Source organism: Euphorbia lathyris, chromosome 3 (genome assembly GCF_963576675.1).
Source record: "Euphorbia lathyris chromosome 3, ddEupLath1.1, whole genome shotgun sequence".
NCBI classification, from domain to species: Eukaryota; Viridiplantae; Streptophyta; class Magnoliopsida; order Malpighiales; family Euphorbiaceae; genus Euphorbia; species Euphorbia lathyris.
The window spans coordinates 106,006,852-106,025,094 of record NC_088912.1 but is presented as its reverse complement, the minus strand read 5'-3'; the positions used below and the strand labels follow the sequence as shown (position 1 = coordinate 106,025,094).

General features: G+C 35.2%; 1 long non-coding RNA gene across 4 annotated transcripts; it reads left to right on the top strand.

The window, feature by feature from the left end:
- The first annotated feature begins 13,226 nt into the window (after positions 1-13,226).
- LOC136223385 (uncharacterized) lies at positions 13,227-15,100 on the top strand. 4 transcript variants are annotated; one of them, XR_010685950.1, is made up of 7 exons: positions 13,227-13,338; positions 13,581-13,746; positions 13,849-13,975; positions 14,132-14,208; positions 14,309-14,385; positions 14,621-14,730; positions 14,824-15,100. It is a non-coding gene; the product is annotated as an uncharacterized lncRNA (long non-coding RNA). The 4 variants fall into 4 exon arrangements; XR_010685949.1 differs by having other exon boundaries at positions 13,267-13,441; XR_010685951.1 differs by having other exon boundaries at positions 13,266-13,746; positions 14,603-14,730.
- The last annotated feature ends 3,143 nt before the right edge of the window (positions 15,101-18,243 follow it).

Here is an 18,243-nt window from a genome sequence, read left to right as displayed (position 1 = left end):
ACGTGACGTGACGTAACGTAACGTAACGTGACGTAACATGACGTAACGTAACATAACGTAACGTAACGTAACATAACGTAACTTAACGTAACATGACGTAACGTAACGTAACGTAACATAATATAACGTAACGTAGCGTAACATGACGTAACATACTGTAACGTAACGTAAGATGACGTAACATAACGTAACTTAACGTAACGTAAAGTAACTTAACGTAACGTGACGTGACGTAACGTAACGTGACGTGACGTAACATGATGTAACGTAACATAACGTAACGTAACGTAACGTAACATGACGTAACGTAACGTAACGTAACTTAACATAACTTAACGTAACGTAACATGACGTAACATACTGTAACGTAACATAACATGACGTAACATAACGTAACTTAACGTAACGTAAAGTAACGTAAAGTAACGTAACGTAACGTAATGTAACGTAACGTAACGTAACGTAACGTAACGTAACGTAACGTAACTTAACGTAACATGACGTAACGTAACTTAACATAACATGACGTAACATCACTTAACGTAACATAACGTAACATAATGTTACATAATATAACATAATGTTACATAATGTAACGTAACGTAACGTAACATAACTTAACGTAACATACCATAACGTAACGTAACGTAACGTATCATAACATAACATAACGTAACGTAACGTAACATAACGTAACGTAACGTAACATGACGTAACATACTGTAACGTAACATAACATGACGTAACATAACGTAACTTAACGTAACGTAAAGTAACGTAAAGTAACGTAACGTAACGTAACGTAACGTAACGTAACGTAACATAACGTAACGTAACGTAACGTAAAGTAACGTAAAGTAACGTAACATAATGTTACATAATATAACATAATGTTACATAATGTAACGTAACGTAACGTAACGTAACGTAACGTAACGTAACGTAACGTAACTTAACGTAACATAACGTAACTTAACGTAAATGTAACATGACATAACGTAACGTAACATAACGAACGTAACGTAACATAACGAACGTAACGTAACATAACATGACATAACGTAACGTAACATAACATAACGTAACGTAACGTAACGTAACGTAACGTAACGTAACGTAACGTAACGTAACGTAACGTAACGTAACGTAACGTAACGTAACGTAACGTAACGTAACGTAACGTAACGTAATGTAACGTAACGTAACGTAACGTACTGTAACGTAACGTAACTTAATGTAACCTAATGTAACATGACGTAACATGACGTAACGTAACATAACGTAACATAATTTTACATAACGTGACTTAACGTAACATAATGTAACTTAACGTAACATGACGTAACTTAACGTAATGTAACTTAACGTAATGTAACGTGATGTAACTTAACGTAATATAACTTAACGTAACTTAACGTCATGTAACGTAACGTAATGTAACGTACCGTAACGTAACTTAACGTAACGTAACGTAACGTAACGTAACATGACGTAATGTAACCTAACGTAACGTAACATAACGTAACGTATCGTCACGTGACGTAACGTAACGTAACATCACGTGACGTCACGTAACGTCACGTAACGTAACGTCACGTGACGTAACGTAACGTAACGTAACGTAACGTCACGTGACGTAACGTAACGTAACTTAATGTAACTTAACGTAACTTAATGTAACGTAACGTGACTTAACGTAACGTAACGTAACTTAACATAACCTAACGTAAGTTAACGTAACTTAACGTAACGTAACGTGACGTAACGTAACATGACGTAACGTAACGTGACGTAACATAACGTAACATAACGTGACTTAACGTAACATAACATAACTTAACATAACATAACGTAACTTAACGTAACATGACGTAACTTAACGTAATGTAACTTAACGTAACGTAACGTGACGTAACTTAACGTAACGTAATGTAACGTAACGTAACGTAAGGTAACTTAATGTAACATGACGTAACTTAACATGACGTAACATAACGTAACGTAACGTAACGTAACGTAACGTAACGTAACGTAACGTAACGTCACGTGACGTAACGTAACGTAACGTAACGTAACGTGACGTAACGTAACGTAACGTAACGTAACGTAACGTAACGTAACGTAACGTGACGTGACGTGACGTAACATAACATAACGTGACGTAACATAACATAACGTGACGTAACGTGACGTGACGTGACGTAACGTAACGTAACGTAACATAACATAACGTAACTTAACGTAACGTAACGTAACTTAACTAACTTAATGTAACTTAACATAACATGACGTAATGTAACATGACGTAACGTAACATGACGTAACGTAACGTGACGTAACGTAACGTAACATGACGTAACGTAACGCAACGTAACATAACGTAACCTAACATAACAATACGTAACGTACCGTAACTTAACGTAACATAACGTAACTTAATGTAACATGACGTAACGTAACTTAATGTAACATGACGTAATGTAACTTAACGTAACATAACGTAACATAATGTTACATAATGTAACATAACTTGACTTAACATAACATAACTGAACTTAACGTAACATAACATAACTTAACATAACTTAACGTAACATGACGTAACGTAACATGACGTAACTTAACGTAATGTAACGTAACATAACGTAACACATAACGTAACACGTAACTTAACGTAACATAACGTAACATGACGTAACGTAACGTAACGTAACGTAATGTAACGTAACGTAACGTGACGTGACGTAACGTAACGTGACGTGACGTGACGTGACGTGACGTGAAGTGAAGTGACGTGACGTGACGTGACGTGACGTGACGTGACGTAACGTAACGTAACGTAACATGACGTAACGTCACGTAACGTCACGTAACGTAACGTAACGTAACATAACGTAACGTAACGTAACATGACGTAACATACTGTAACGTAATGCCACTTGACGTAACATAACGTAACTTGACGTAACGTAACGTAACGTAACGTAACGTAACTTAACGTAACTTAACGTAACGTGAAGTGACGTGACGTGACGTTAACGTAACTTAACGTAACATGACGTAACGTAACGTAGCGTAACATAACATAACGTAACATAACATAACGTAATGTAACGTAACTTAACGTAACATGACGTAACGTAAAGTAACGTAACATAACATAACGTAACATATTATAACGTAACATAACATGACGTAACATACTGTAACGTAATGCCACTTGACGTAACATAACGTAACTTGACGTAACGTAACGTAACGTAACGTAACTTAACGTAACTTAACGTAACTTAACGTAACGTGAAGTGACGTGACGTGACGTGACGTGAACGTAACTTAACGTGACGTGACGTAACGTAACTTAACGTAACGTAACGTGACGTGACGTAACGTAACGTAACGTGACGTAACATGACGTAACGTAACATAACGTAACGTAACGTAACATAACGTAACTTAACGTAACATGACGTAACGTAACGTAACATAATATAACGTAACGTAGCGTAACATGACGTAACATACTGTAACGTAACGTAACATGACGTAACATAACGTAACGTAAAGTAACTTAACGTAACGTAACGTAACGTGACGTGACGTAACGTAACGTGACGTGACGTAACATGATGTAACGTAACATAACATGACGTAACGTAACGTAACGTAACATAACATAACGTAACGTAACGTAACATGACGTAACATACTGTAACGTAACATAACATGACGTAACATAACGTAACTTAACGTAACGTAAAGTAACGTAAAGTAACGTAACGTAACGTAACGTAACGTAACGTAACGTAACGTAACGTAACATAACGTAACGTAACGTAACGTAACTTAACGTAACCTGACGTAACGTAACTTAACATAACATGACGTAACATCACTTAACGTAACATAACGTAACATAATGTTACATAATATAACATAATGTAACGTAACGTAACGTAACGTAACGTAACGTAACGTAACATGACGTAACATACTGTAACGTAACATAACATGACGTAACATAACGTAACTTAACGTAACGTAAAGTAACGTAAAGTAACGTAACGTAACGTAACGTAACGTAACGTAACGTAACGTAACGTAACGTAACGTAACGTAACGTAACGTAACGTAACGTAACGTAACGTAACTTAACGTAACCTGACGTAACGTAACTTAACATAACATGACGTAACATCACTTAACGTAACATAACGTAACATAATGTTACATAATATAACATAATGTTACATAATGTAACGTAACGTAACGTAACGTAACTTAACGTAACATACCATAACGTAACGTATCATAACATAACATAACGTAACGTAACGTAACATAACGTAACGTAACGTAACATGACGTAACATACTGTAACGTAACATAACATGACGTAACATAACGTAACTTAACGTAACGTAACGTAACGTAACGTAACGTAACGTAACGTAACGTAACGTAACGTAACGTAATGTAACTTAACGTGACCTAACGTAACTTAACGTAATATGACGTAATGTAACTTAACATAACATGACGTAACATAACTTAACGTAACATAACGTAACATAATGTTACATAATATAACATAATGTTACATAATGTAACGTAACGTAACGTAACGTAACGTAACGTAACTTAACGTAACATAACGTAACTTAACGTAAATGTAACATGACATAACGTAACGTAACATAACGAACGTAACGTAACATAACGAACGTAACGTAACATAACATGACATAACGTAACGTAACATAACGTAACATAACCTAACGTAACGTAACGTAACGTAATGTAACGTAACGTAACGTAACGTAACGTAACGTAACGTAACGTAACGTAACGTAACGTAACGTAACGTAACGTAACGTAACGTAACGTAACGTACTGTAACGTAACGTAACTTAATGTAACCTAATGTAACATGACGTAACATGACGTAACGTAACATAAGGTAACATAATTTTACATAACGTGACTTAACGTAATATAATGTAACTTAACGTAACATGACGTAACTTAACGTAATGTAACTTAACGTAATGTAACGTGATGTAACTTAACGTAATATAACTTAACGTAACTTAACGTCATGTAACGTAACGTAATGTAACGTACCGTAACGTAACTTAACGTAACGTAACGTAACGTAACGTAACATGACGTAATGTAACCTAACGTAACGTAACATAACGTAACGTATCGTCACGTGACGTAACGTAACGTAACATCACGTGACGTCACGTAACGTCACGTAACGTAACGTCACGTGACGTAACGTAACGTAACGTAACGTAACGTCACATGACGTAACGTAACGTAACTTAATGTAACTTAACGTAACTTAACGTAACTTAACGTAACGTAACGTGACTTAACGTAACGTAACGTAACTTAACGTAACCTAACGTAAGTTAACGTAACTTAACGTAACGTAACGTGACGTAACGTAACGTGACGTAACGTAACGTGACGTAACATAACGTAACATAACGTGACTTAACGTAACATAACATAACTTAACATAACATAACGTAACTTAACGTAACATGACGTAACTTAACGTAATGTAACTTAACGTAACGTAACGTGACGTAACTTAACGTAACGTAATGTAACGTAACGTAACGTAAGGTAACTTAATGTAACATGACGTAACTTAACATGACGTAACATAACGTAACGTAACGTAACGTGACGTGACGTAACGTAACGTAACGTAACGTGACGTAACGTAACGTAACGTAACGTGACGTGACGTAACGTGACGTGACGTGACGTAACATAACATAACGTGACGTAACATAACATAACGTGACGTAACGTGACGTGACGTGACGTGACGTGACGTGACGTGACGTGACGTGACGTGACGTGACGTGACGTAACGTAACGTAACGTAACGTAACGTAACGTAACATAACATAACGTAACTTAACGTAACGTAACGTAACTTAACTAACTTAATGTAACTTAACATAACATGACGTAATGTAACATGACGTAACGTAACATGACGTAACGTAACGTGACGTAACGTAACGTAACATGACGTAACGTAACGCAACGTAACATAACGTAACCTGACATAACAATACGTAACGTACCGTAACTTAACGTAACATAACGTAACTTAATGTAACATGACGTAACGTAACTTAATGTAACATGACGTAATGTAACTTAACGTAACATAACGTAACATAATGTTACATAATGTAACATAACGTGACTTAACATAACATAACTGAACTTAACGTAACATAACGTAACTTAACATAACTTAACGTAACATGACGTAACGTAACATGACGTAACTTAACGTAATGTAACGTAACATAACGTAACACATAACGTAACACGTAACTTAACGTAACATAACGTAACATGACGTAACGTAACGTAACGTAACGTAATGTAACGTAACGTAACGTGACGTGACGTAACGTAACGTGACGTGACGTGACGTGACGTGAAGTGAAGTGATGTGACGTGACGTGACGTGACTTGACGTGACGTGACGTAACGTAACGTAACATGACGTAACGTCACGTAACGTCACGTAACGTAACGTAACGTAACATAACGTAACGTAACGTAACATGACGTAACATACTGTAACGTAATGCCACTTGACGTAACATAACGTAACTTGACGTAACGTAACGTAACCTAACTTAACGTAACTTAACGTAACGTGAAGTGACGTGACGTGACGTGACGTGACGTTAACGTAACTTAACGTAACATGACGTAACGTAACGTAACGTAACATAACATAACGTAACATAACATAACGTAATGTAACGTAACTTAACGTAACATGACGTAACGTAAAGTAACGTAACATAACATAACGTAACATAACATAACGTAACATAACATGACGTAAAGTAACGTAAAGTAACGTAACGTAACGTAACGTAACGTAACGTAACGTAACGTAACGTAACGTAACGTAACTTAACGTAACCTGACGTAACGTAACTTAACATAACATGACGTAACATCACTTAACGTAACATAACGTAACATAATGTTACATAATATAACATAATGTTACATAATGTAACGTAACGTAACGTAACGTAACTTAACGTAACATACCATAACGTAACGTATCATAACATAACATAACGTAACGTAACGTAACATAACGTAACGTAACGTAACATGACGTAACATACTGTAACGTAACATAACATGACGTAACATAACGTAACTTAACGTAACGTAACGTAACGTAACGTAACGTAACGTAACGTAACGTAACGTAACGTAACGTAACGTAACGTAACGTAACGTAACGTAATGTAACGTAACGTAATGTAACTTAACGTGACCTAACGTAACTTAACGTAATATGACGTAATGTAACTTAACATAACATGACGTAACATAACTTAACGTAACATAACGTAACATAATGTTACATAATATAACATAATGTTACATAATGTAACGTAACGTAACGTAACGTAACGTAACTTAACGTAACATAACGTAACTTAACGTAAATGTAACATGACATAACGTAACGTAACATAACGAACGTAACGTAACATAACGAACGTAACGTAACATAACATGACATAACGTAACGTAACATAACGTAACATAACCTAACGTAACGTAACGTAACGTAATGTAACGTAACGTAACGTAACGTAACGTAACGTAACGTAACGTAACGTAACGTAACGTAACGTAACGTAACGTAACGTAACGTAACGTACTGTAACGTAACGTAACTTAATGTAACCTAATGTAACATGACGTAACATGACGTAACGTAACATAAGGTAACATAATTTTACATAACGTGACTTAACGTAATATAATGTAACTTAACGTAACATGACGTAACTTAACGTAATGTAACTTAACGTAATGTAACGTGATGTAACTTAACGTAATATAACTTAACGTAACTTAACGTCATGTAACGTAACGTAATGTAACGTACCGTAACGTAACTTAACGTAACGTAACGTAACGTAACGTAACATGACGTAATGTAACCTAACGTAACGTAACATAACGTAACGTATCGTCACGTGACGTAACGTAACGTAACATCACGTGACGTCACGTAACGTCACGTAACGTAACGTCACGTGACGTAACGTAACGTAACGTAACGTAACGTCACATGACGTAACGTAACGTAACTTAATGTAACTTAACGTAACTTAACGTAACTTAACGTAACGTAACGTGACTTAACGTAACGTAACGTAACTTAACGTAACCTAACGTAAGTTAACGTAACTTAACGTAACGTAACGTGACGTAACGTAACGTGACGTAACGTAACGTGACGTAACATAACGTAACATAACGTGACTTAACGTAACATAACATAACTTAACATAACATAACGTAACTTAACGTAACATGACGTAACTTAACGTAATGTAACTTAACGTAACGTAACGTGACGTAACTTAACGTAACGTAATGTAACGTAACGTAACGTAAGGTAACTTAATGTAACATGACGTAACTTAACATGACGTAACATAACGTAACGTAACGTAACGTGACGTGACGTAACGTAACGTAACGTAACGTAACGTGACGTAACGTAACGTAACGTAACGTAACGTAACGTAACGTAACGTAACGTGACGTGACGTGACGTAACATAACATAACGTGACGTAACATAACATAACGTGACGTAACGTGACGTGACGTGACGTGACGTGACGTGACGTGACGTGACGTGACGTGACGTGACGTGACGTAACGTAACGTAACGTAACGTAACGTAACGTAACGTAACATAACATAACGTAACTTAACGTAACGTAACGTAACTTAACTAACTTAATGTAACTTAACATAACATGACGTAATGTAACATGACGTAACGTAACATGACGTAACGTAACGTGACGTAACGTAACGTAACATGACGTAACGTAACGCAACGTAACATAACGTAACCTGACATAACAATACGTAACGTACCGTAACTTAACGTAACATAACGTAACTTAATGTAACATGACGTAACGTAACTTAATGTAACATGACGTAATGTAACTTAACGTAACATAACGTAACATAATGTTACATAATGTAACATAACGTGACTTAACATAACATAACTGAACTTAACGTAACATAACGTAACTTAACATAACTTAACGTAACATGACGTAACGTAACATGACGTAACTTAACGTAATGTAACGTAACATAACGTAACACATAACGTAACACGTAACTTAACGTAACATAACGTAACATGACGTAACGTAACGTAACGTAACGTAATGTAACGTAACGTAACGTGACGTGACGTAACGTAACGTGACGTGACGTGACGTGACGTGAAGTGAAGTGATGTGACGTGACGTGACGTGACTTGACGTGACGTGACGTAACGTAACGTAACATGACGTAACGTCACGTAACGTCACGTAACGTAACGTAACGTAACATAACGTAACGTAACGTAACATGACGTAACATACTGTAACGTAATGCCACTTGACGTAACATAACGTAACTTGACGTAACGTAACGTAACGTAACTTAACGTAACTTAACGTAACGTGAAGTGACGTGACGTGACGTGACGTGACGTTAACGTAACTTAACGTAACATGACGTAACGTAACGTAACGTAACGTAACATAACATAACGTAACATAACATAACGTAATGTAACGTAACTTAACGTAACATGACGTAACGTAAAGTAACGTAACATAACATAACGTAACATAACATAACGTAACATAACATGACGTAACATACTGTAACGTAATGCCACTTGACGTAACATAACGTAACTTGACGTAACGTAACGTAACGTAACGTAACGTAACATAACGTAACGTAACGTAACTTAACGTAACTTAACGTAACGTGAAGTGACGTGACGTGACGTGACGTGAACGTAACTTAACGTGACGTGACGTTAACGTAACTTAACGTAACATGACGTAACGTAACATAACGTAACATAACATAACGTAACGTAACATAACATAACGTAATGTAACGTAACATGACGTAACATACTGTAACGTAATGCCACTTGACGTATCCTAACGTAACGTAACGTAACGTAACGTAACGTAACGTAACGTAACTTAACGTAATGTAACGTAACTTAACATAAATTAATGTAACCTAACGTAACGTAATGTAACATAATGTCATGTAAAGTAACTTGATGTCACTTAACGTAACGTAATGCAACGTAATGTCATGTAAAGTAACTTGATGTCACTTAACGACTTAACGACTTAATATAGTAACGTAATGTAACGTAACGTGGGAAATGGGTTATATGTGTCCTTCCTTGGCAAGGAGCAGGAGGGTGAACCGATGGACGAAGGGTTAGACGGTGGAGCACCGTATGATGAAGATAGTGCTGAAGAGACCGGGGAAGGGTCGTCTCGAACTATTGTGCCAGAATTGAGCCTATTTAGTGGAGAAGAGAATCCCGATGTGCACTTGCGCGAGTATATGCATGATATGTTTGTTGAATCCTTCGGGGTGGACGAGATTGCTCAGTGGTTCCACCATTCGCTGATAGGCGAGCCTTTGGGGTGGTTCCACTCATTACCCGACTCTTGCAAGCATGATTGGGAACAATTGTCCGATCTATTCCTTGAAAAGTACAAGAACACTAAGAACAGGATGTCAGAGAACTTCGCGTTGCAGATTGGGCCTATCAAACGCCCGTTGCCGATGGTCAGTAAGTATAATGGCAACAAGGATCCAATGGAACACCTTCACTTCTACTTATCGGCCATGGGGCCTTTGGGTTTTAAGGAAGAAGAGATCACCAGTCTGTTTTGCAATTCATTGATGGGGGAGCCGCTGATGTGGTATATGTCTCTCCCGATGCATATTAAGTGTGATTGGGCCGCGATGACCAAGAGGTTCATTAAGGAATATACAGTATGGATGCTTGCGGAGCAAACCCCGGACTCACCCTCTTATGAAACACCTGAAGCGGTGTTGGCAATGCCCCGGTATGGTGGATACCAGGATCCCGTCGAGCACGCAAGGTTGTTCCGCAACCATATGTATGACGCTGGGTTCCCTCAATGTGAATTACATGAACATTTCCCAGAAACTCTCATGGGAGAAGCCTTGTTGTGGCACCAAGGCCTATCAGAGGAAGAAATGGGTCATTGGATACCTCTTAGGGATGCTTTTGTGTCGAGATATGAGATGTACGTTCCATGGACGGGATCCCTGGAAGATCTGGATAGGATCAGGCAATTCCCCGAGGAACCATTCGTGGATTATGTTAGGAGATGGAGGTACCGCTACGAGTTATGTCATGAAACGATGAGCGATAAGGTGCAGCTCATGTGCATACAGAGAGGTGCTATTCCGTTAGCAGCAAGAAGAATGAACAGGGTGTTTCTCCGGAACTATGATGAATTGATAGGTTGGGCTATGTATGGATCGGCAGATCCCTTGTATTTAAATCCAAATGTCCCTCACGTGATGGACCTAATGGTTGTGGACATTTGGGAAAGTTCCTCGGACGAGGAGGACGCTGATCGGAGAATTCCTATCAATATTTGGGATGAATCTGACGATGAGCCGGAAATTGCCGTTATGACAAGATCAGGTCGAGTGGCCGAAGGGAAGGCGCCTATGGTTGAGACAGACATAGGGGAAGGATCGGCTCCCAAGCCAGATGACCAAGTCCTCGAGCAGTTGAAGAAAACACAAGCTAAGTCTACGGTGTGGGAAGTCCTATGCCATTCTAAGTACCACCGGGAGAATCTGATGAAGGAGCTGCAAAATTTGGTCATTTCTACCGATATTGAGCCGGCAGCGTTAGTAGGGGCAATTATGGCCCGAAAGAAGACTGAAATCACTTTTACCGACGAAGATCTCCCGGAGGAGGGTAAGGCTCACAACAAGCCTTTGTACGTTACGTTACATAACGTAACGTAACGTGACGTAACGTGACGTAACATGACGTAACGTCACGTAACGTAACGTAACGTAACGTAACATGACGTAACGTAACGTAATGTAACGTAACATGACGTAACATACTGTAACGTAATGCCACTTGACGTAACATAACGTAACTTGACGTAACGTAACGTAACGTAACGTAACGTAACGTAACGTAACATAACGTAACTTAACGTAACTTAATGTAACTTAACGTAACGTGAAGTGACGTGACGTGACGTGCCGTGAATGTAACTTAACGTGACGTGACGTTAACGTAACTTAACGTAACATGACGTAACGTAACGTAACGTAACATAACATAACGTAACATAACATAACGTAATGTAACGTAACATGACGTAACATACTGTAACGTAATGCCACTTGACGTATCCTAACGTAACGTAACGTAACCTAACGTAACGTAACGTAACTTAACGTAATGTAACGTAACTTAACATAAATTAATGTAACCTAACGTAACGTAATGTAACATAATGTCATGTAAAGTAACTTGATGTCACTTAACGTAACGTAATGCAACGTAACGTCATGTAAAGTAACTTGATGTCACTTAACGACTTAACGACTTAACATAGTAACGTAATGTAACGTAACGTAACGTTACTTAACGTAAAATAATATAACGTAACATAACGTAAAATAATATAACGTAACATAACGTAACGTAATGTTACTTAACGTAAAATAATATAACGTAACATAACATAACTTAAAGTAACTTAGCGTAATATAACGTAACGTAATGTAACGTAGTGTAATTTAAGTAACTTAATGTAACTTAACGTAACGTAACATAACTAATGTCACTTAACGTAACATAACGTAACCTAACGTAGTAACGTAACGTAACGTAACATAACGTAACGTAACGTAACGTAACGTAACGAACGTAACGTAACGTAAGGTTACTTAACGTAAAATAATATAACGTAACATAACGTAACTTAAGGTAACTTAACGTAACTTAACTGAAGCTAAATTAACTTAGCGTAATATGACGTAATGTAACGTAGCGTAATTTAAGTAACTTAAAGTAACTTAATGTAACTTACGTGATTACATTTTTATGATATAATTAATTATAATTTAATTATTAAAATATGAATTTGATGTTATTTGATGATGTATTTTTTTCTATATCTTTTTCTAATATTCGAATTTAAATTTAGTTAAAATCATTATTATAATAATATATATTGTGGAAGATTATCTATTAGTGGTATCTTTTAGGTACAACAAGCCATGACCACTTATTATAAATTATAAAATATTATATTCTATCCACTACGTGACTATCGTGAATTGGAGTCTTTCTCCAATCTGCAAATGCGGAAGGATGAAAAGTTGAGAGGGAAAAGTAATTGTCAATTTTTCAAGTTACCGCCAATCGATTCCCTCATCTTTATCCATCAAACCTTTTTTGTTTTCTTCTACAGATTACAATCCCTCTTCCTCTATTTGTAATTTTGTTGATTCTTGCGTTTTTCCTCTTTTGTTTATGATATTTCCTCCTTATGGTTTTACTGTATAATCAGTGTTTCTGTTCACAAATAGAAAAAAATCCCTAACTGATTTTGTTTTTTTTTTTTTTTGAAATAGCTTCCAGCCGGCGGTACATGAAATTGACGGCGACACAAACGAGAAAGGGGGTATTTGAAGGTTAAGAATGTAAGGAAACGTGGATGAAGGTAGGATCTACACTCAAAATTCTGTTTACAAATACGAATCGCCTAGACCTAGGCTTACCTTCTTGCTCGATGCCAAGGTATGATGACCACCATTTACAACATATGTTTTAGAAGGTTTTGTATTTTATCGTATTCTCACTTTTTTTTTTTCATTTTTTGCTTTGCCTTAATGGATGCAGAAAATTCTCATTTGCAGTGAGGGATTCCCTGATCAACATTGGTCCTTTGAAGGACTTCTCATATGGTTTAAGAATTAATGCCCATGCGAATGCAACTGGAATTGCCAAACAGAGCAACTATGAACTGGTCAGTAGGTTGCTGTTTTGTGTAGTTTTACATGTGGTGTTGAAATTGTAGATGAGGGAATTGAAAATTGGCGCTAAATGGGCTTTAATTTGGATGTGCTTTGCTTGTATTTTTCTCTCTTTCTAACTGCAAGAGACAATTGCTTTGATCACTCAGCTCTTTCCCCAATCTGATATTTTGGGGCCAGTGTTGCATTGCATTAGGAAGCCAAAGATCTGGAGCTCCTCTTGAGGGTAGAAACATGAGTCTCAGAATTACAGATTGATTTATATCTATAATTTTTGTAGTTTTCTGAACCTCATAGTTCTTTTACTGCTTGTTTACTGCATTCAGGTGTGCTCCTCTGATCATGGAAAAAATGGCTGTCTTTGTGTCTTGGACAATCAATTCGCCCTGAAATAATCACAGAGGTCTGCTTTCACTCTTTATTTTCCAAATTTGTTTCTATTCATAGTTTAACCATTCATTACTGGTATTTTGTTATAGATAAATTGAGAAGACAAGTAATCTTGGTTTTTCCTTTTAGTTATGCTTTTTGGTTGAGGGAGGATAATTACTTTCTATTTTCATGAACTCTCTGTTTGTATGCTTCATTCTTGTGAGTTTGTGGTAATTTAATCATTACAGGGGAAAAATTATTTGCAGAATAAACGTGCTTTGGTGACATAGAGTTGAACAACCCTGGTGAAACAGAGAGTTCATTATTACTATTTTCACACAGGAGATTCAATGATGAAAGCCTTGAACAAAATAGGGTAATAGGAGCTCTCTTTTCTGCCAGAGAACAATCTGGATTCTTATTAATTTTTTTCCAACTTGGTGTAATTTGAGCTTTCTTCTCATTTCAGGATGTAAAGAAAGATATTTGTGTTTTGGGATTTATTGGCTACAAGCATCAAGATGTAAGGGGGTCTAGGTTCACACATAGAAAGCATATCAGAAGAGGTCAAGAAGTCTTAAATGCAACAATACACCTGAACTATGGACATGGCTTCATTTTATTACAAGTTTTTTCGTTGCTCTTGTTTTATAGTTTTTGAAATGGTACAAGGATACATTTGTTGAGTTATCATGAAGTTATACATTTAAGCAATTATCAATGAACAAGTAATTTTTTTTTTTGAAGCTTTCGACTCATAAGCAATGGCCTCTGCAAATTCTTTATTTTACATGATGGGTTTTCATATCAATATTTGCTTATTTTTATTTTGCATAGTAATTATAAAAATATCCAACAAAACAAAATTGCAATGAAATAGTTAGAAAAGCAAAATTGAAATAAAAGATACAGCAATAACTAGTTACTTTTTCGTGTGTAGCTATATATCAATAATTAGCTACATATGAACTTAAATTCACAGTTTATCAAAATCATTTTTTTTTTGCCACGAGTAATTTATATTTATATCAATAGATCAATTTTTCTTTTTTTGCTATGAGTAATTTATATTTATATCAATAGATCAATTTTTTTTGCTACAAGTAACTTATATTTATATCAATAAAGAACATAATTATAGTAGCATTTTAATTATTTTGTAGCTATATATATTGGTTATTAGCTTTAAATGACTTAACTTACGTAGCTAAAGCATTAGCTACGCCACTTCTTGCTACGACAAGCTACGAAATATATTTTTGTGGCTAAATCATTTTGCCACAAATGTTTATAGAATTAGTCACAATTTTACCCGTAGCAATAAAGGTGATTTGTTGTAGTGAGAAAAGAGTTAGTTTGGTCTTTATATTTATTTATTTTATAAATTAACCTCCCTAATTATCTAATTATCACAAATAAACCCCAAAATCAAAAATAAAAATAAAAAATACCATCTTCTCCAACTCTTCTTCTTCTTCTTCTTCTTCTTCTACCATCTTCTCCAACTCTTCTTCTTCTTCTTCTTCTTCTTCTTCTTCTTCTTCTTCTTCTTCTTCTTCTTCTTCTTCTTCTTCTTCTTCTTCTATTTTTTTTTTTTAAATTTGATTCCAGAATTTCTGGAAATTTTGAAACATTCCGGCAAGAAAGGTTGTGGTAAGAACCAGATTTCTGTAAGCAATTGGATTGGCCTCGGGATCTTGTGTTTTCTGTATCATTGACGATAAAAGCAGTGAAATCACGGCAACCGGTCTGATAGCAATCTCCCTTGATGTTCCCATAACAGCATAAATGAGAGGCGGGATTACACTCGTATCTGATACAACAAATTAATTACACAATTTCACATAATTTGTAACAAAAAATCAAACACAAAACATGAGCAGAAAAGTTTATTAATCGTACAGAGTCCATATTCAGGATCAAGCTTTGCCAAACTTGCATATCCAATTCCCTACACCAAATTCAGAATCAACTAATTAATCACGTCTGGATTTCAGACGTTCATCACGTCTAGATTTCAGACGTTGTCCAGAATTTCTGGAATTTTCTTGAATTCTGAAAAATTCCAGAAATTCTGGAATCAAAATTAAAAAAAAAACAGAAGAAAAGAAGAAGAAGAAGAAGAAGAAGAGAGGAGAGAGAGAAGAGAGAGAAAGAAGAAGAAAAATAAAAAATGAAAAAGAGTTGGAGAAGATGGTATTTTTTATTTTTATTTTTGATTTTGGGGTTTATTTGTGATAATTAGATAATTAGGGGGGTTAATTAATAAAATAAATAAATATAAGGACCAAATTAACTTTTTTTCTTTTTGAATTTTAACACCATTAGTCAATTTAGACCACAGGTTTAACACATACCTCTGTTTTTTTTTTAAAAAACCACAGGTTCGCGTTTATAAAAAGTGTAAACCACAGGTATTTTTTTGTACTTATCCCTATTTTATTTGTCACCTTTATTTCATCAGATTAAGTGAAAAGAAGGGAAAAGATAAATAAGGAATAATATGTAAAATTATCCATAACATTCAGAGTGATGGAAATTTTACCTTTATTGACTAAAATGGTGTAATTTTACCCCTAATATTGTCGGATAAATTGGATCAATTTGAGAAATAATTCATCAATATATCTTCACAGTTATGAATCATTACACTTCACATTTGCGTTATTTTATCATTAATTAATGAATTTTCTTCTAACAATTTCATATATGTATTTTGGATAATAATTGTGTAAAAAATCTATAAAATTATAATTACCGTCACTTAATTTTGATTATTTTCATTACTACAATCACTAATGTTTAATGTGTTATTAAAAAATGAGAATTTTAAAAGGGTTGATATGTTATTGTTTAGTTATTTATTATATGAAAATTATCCCTTTTTATTTCTCTTTTTTACTCAATATTGTATTTACAAATGTGAAACTGTAATTCTAAATTATTTTTCAACCGAAGCGAGTTTTTTATAAAGAAATGGTTTTTGAGTGTCATTATTCAATAATAATTTTTAAATTTTACATAAATATGAAATATTATTCAACATCCCATGCATTGCACGGGTATTCATGCTAGTTAGTAACAGATCAAAACCATACGAATAGGTAAAGACTATGCTTACTTTGTTTTTGACAAAGTAAGCCTTACTTTGTGTGTTTTCACCATTGGATTAATTTTATACTCCATCATCCAATGGTGAAAACACACCAAGTAACGGTACTTTGTCAAAAACAAAGTAACCATAGAAGGCACCTACAAAGTATTAGTTTTTTGATATTTTGCATTGATGTGTCAAAGCCAAAACATACTGTGGTTGCGCATAATATAATAGTTTTTAAGTATAAAATAGAGTTTAGGTATAAAAAATATATTATATATCTAGGGATGATATCATGGGTTAATTTGACATTTTAAACTAACTTTAAGGACTGAATTAATATCTAAAGATTGATTTGGATTGAATTGACCCTTTATGTGAACTTTGAGGGTTAATTTTAACCTTTATTAAAAAGAACTCATACAACAAATCATGCTCCATGACTTGAACCTTTGTGGGTCAATTTTAACATTTTTCAGAAAAAATTCACATATATTCGTATGGGTGCCTTCTATGGTTACTTTGTTTTTGACAAAGTACCGTTACTTGGTGTGTTTTCACCATTGGATGATGGAGTATAAAATTAATCCAATGGTGAAAACACACAAAGTAAGGCTTACTTTGTCAAAAACAAAGTAAGCATAGTCTTTACCATACTTTGTAATCATGAATATTGTAGGAAGTTTATTCTTTTCAATAATACTTTTCCAAATTTTTGGATAATGAAATAATAATATTAAGTAATAATATATAGCAAAAATAAAATTTGGATATAGTTTATTTAGGGATAAA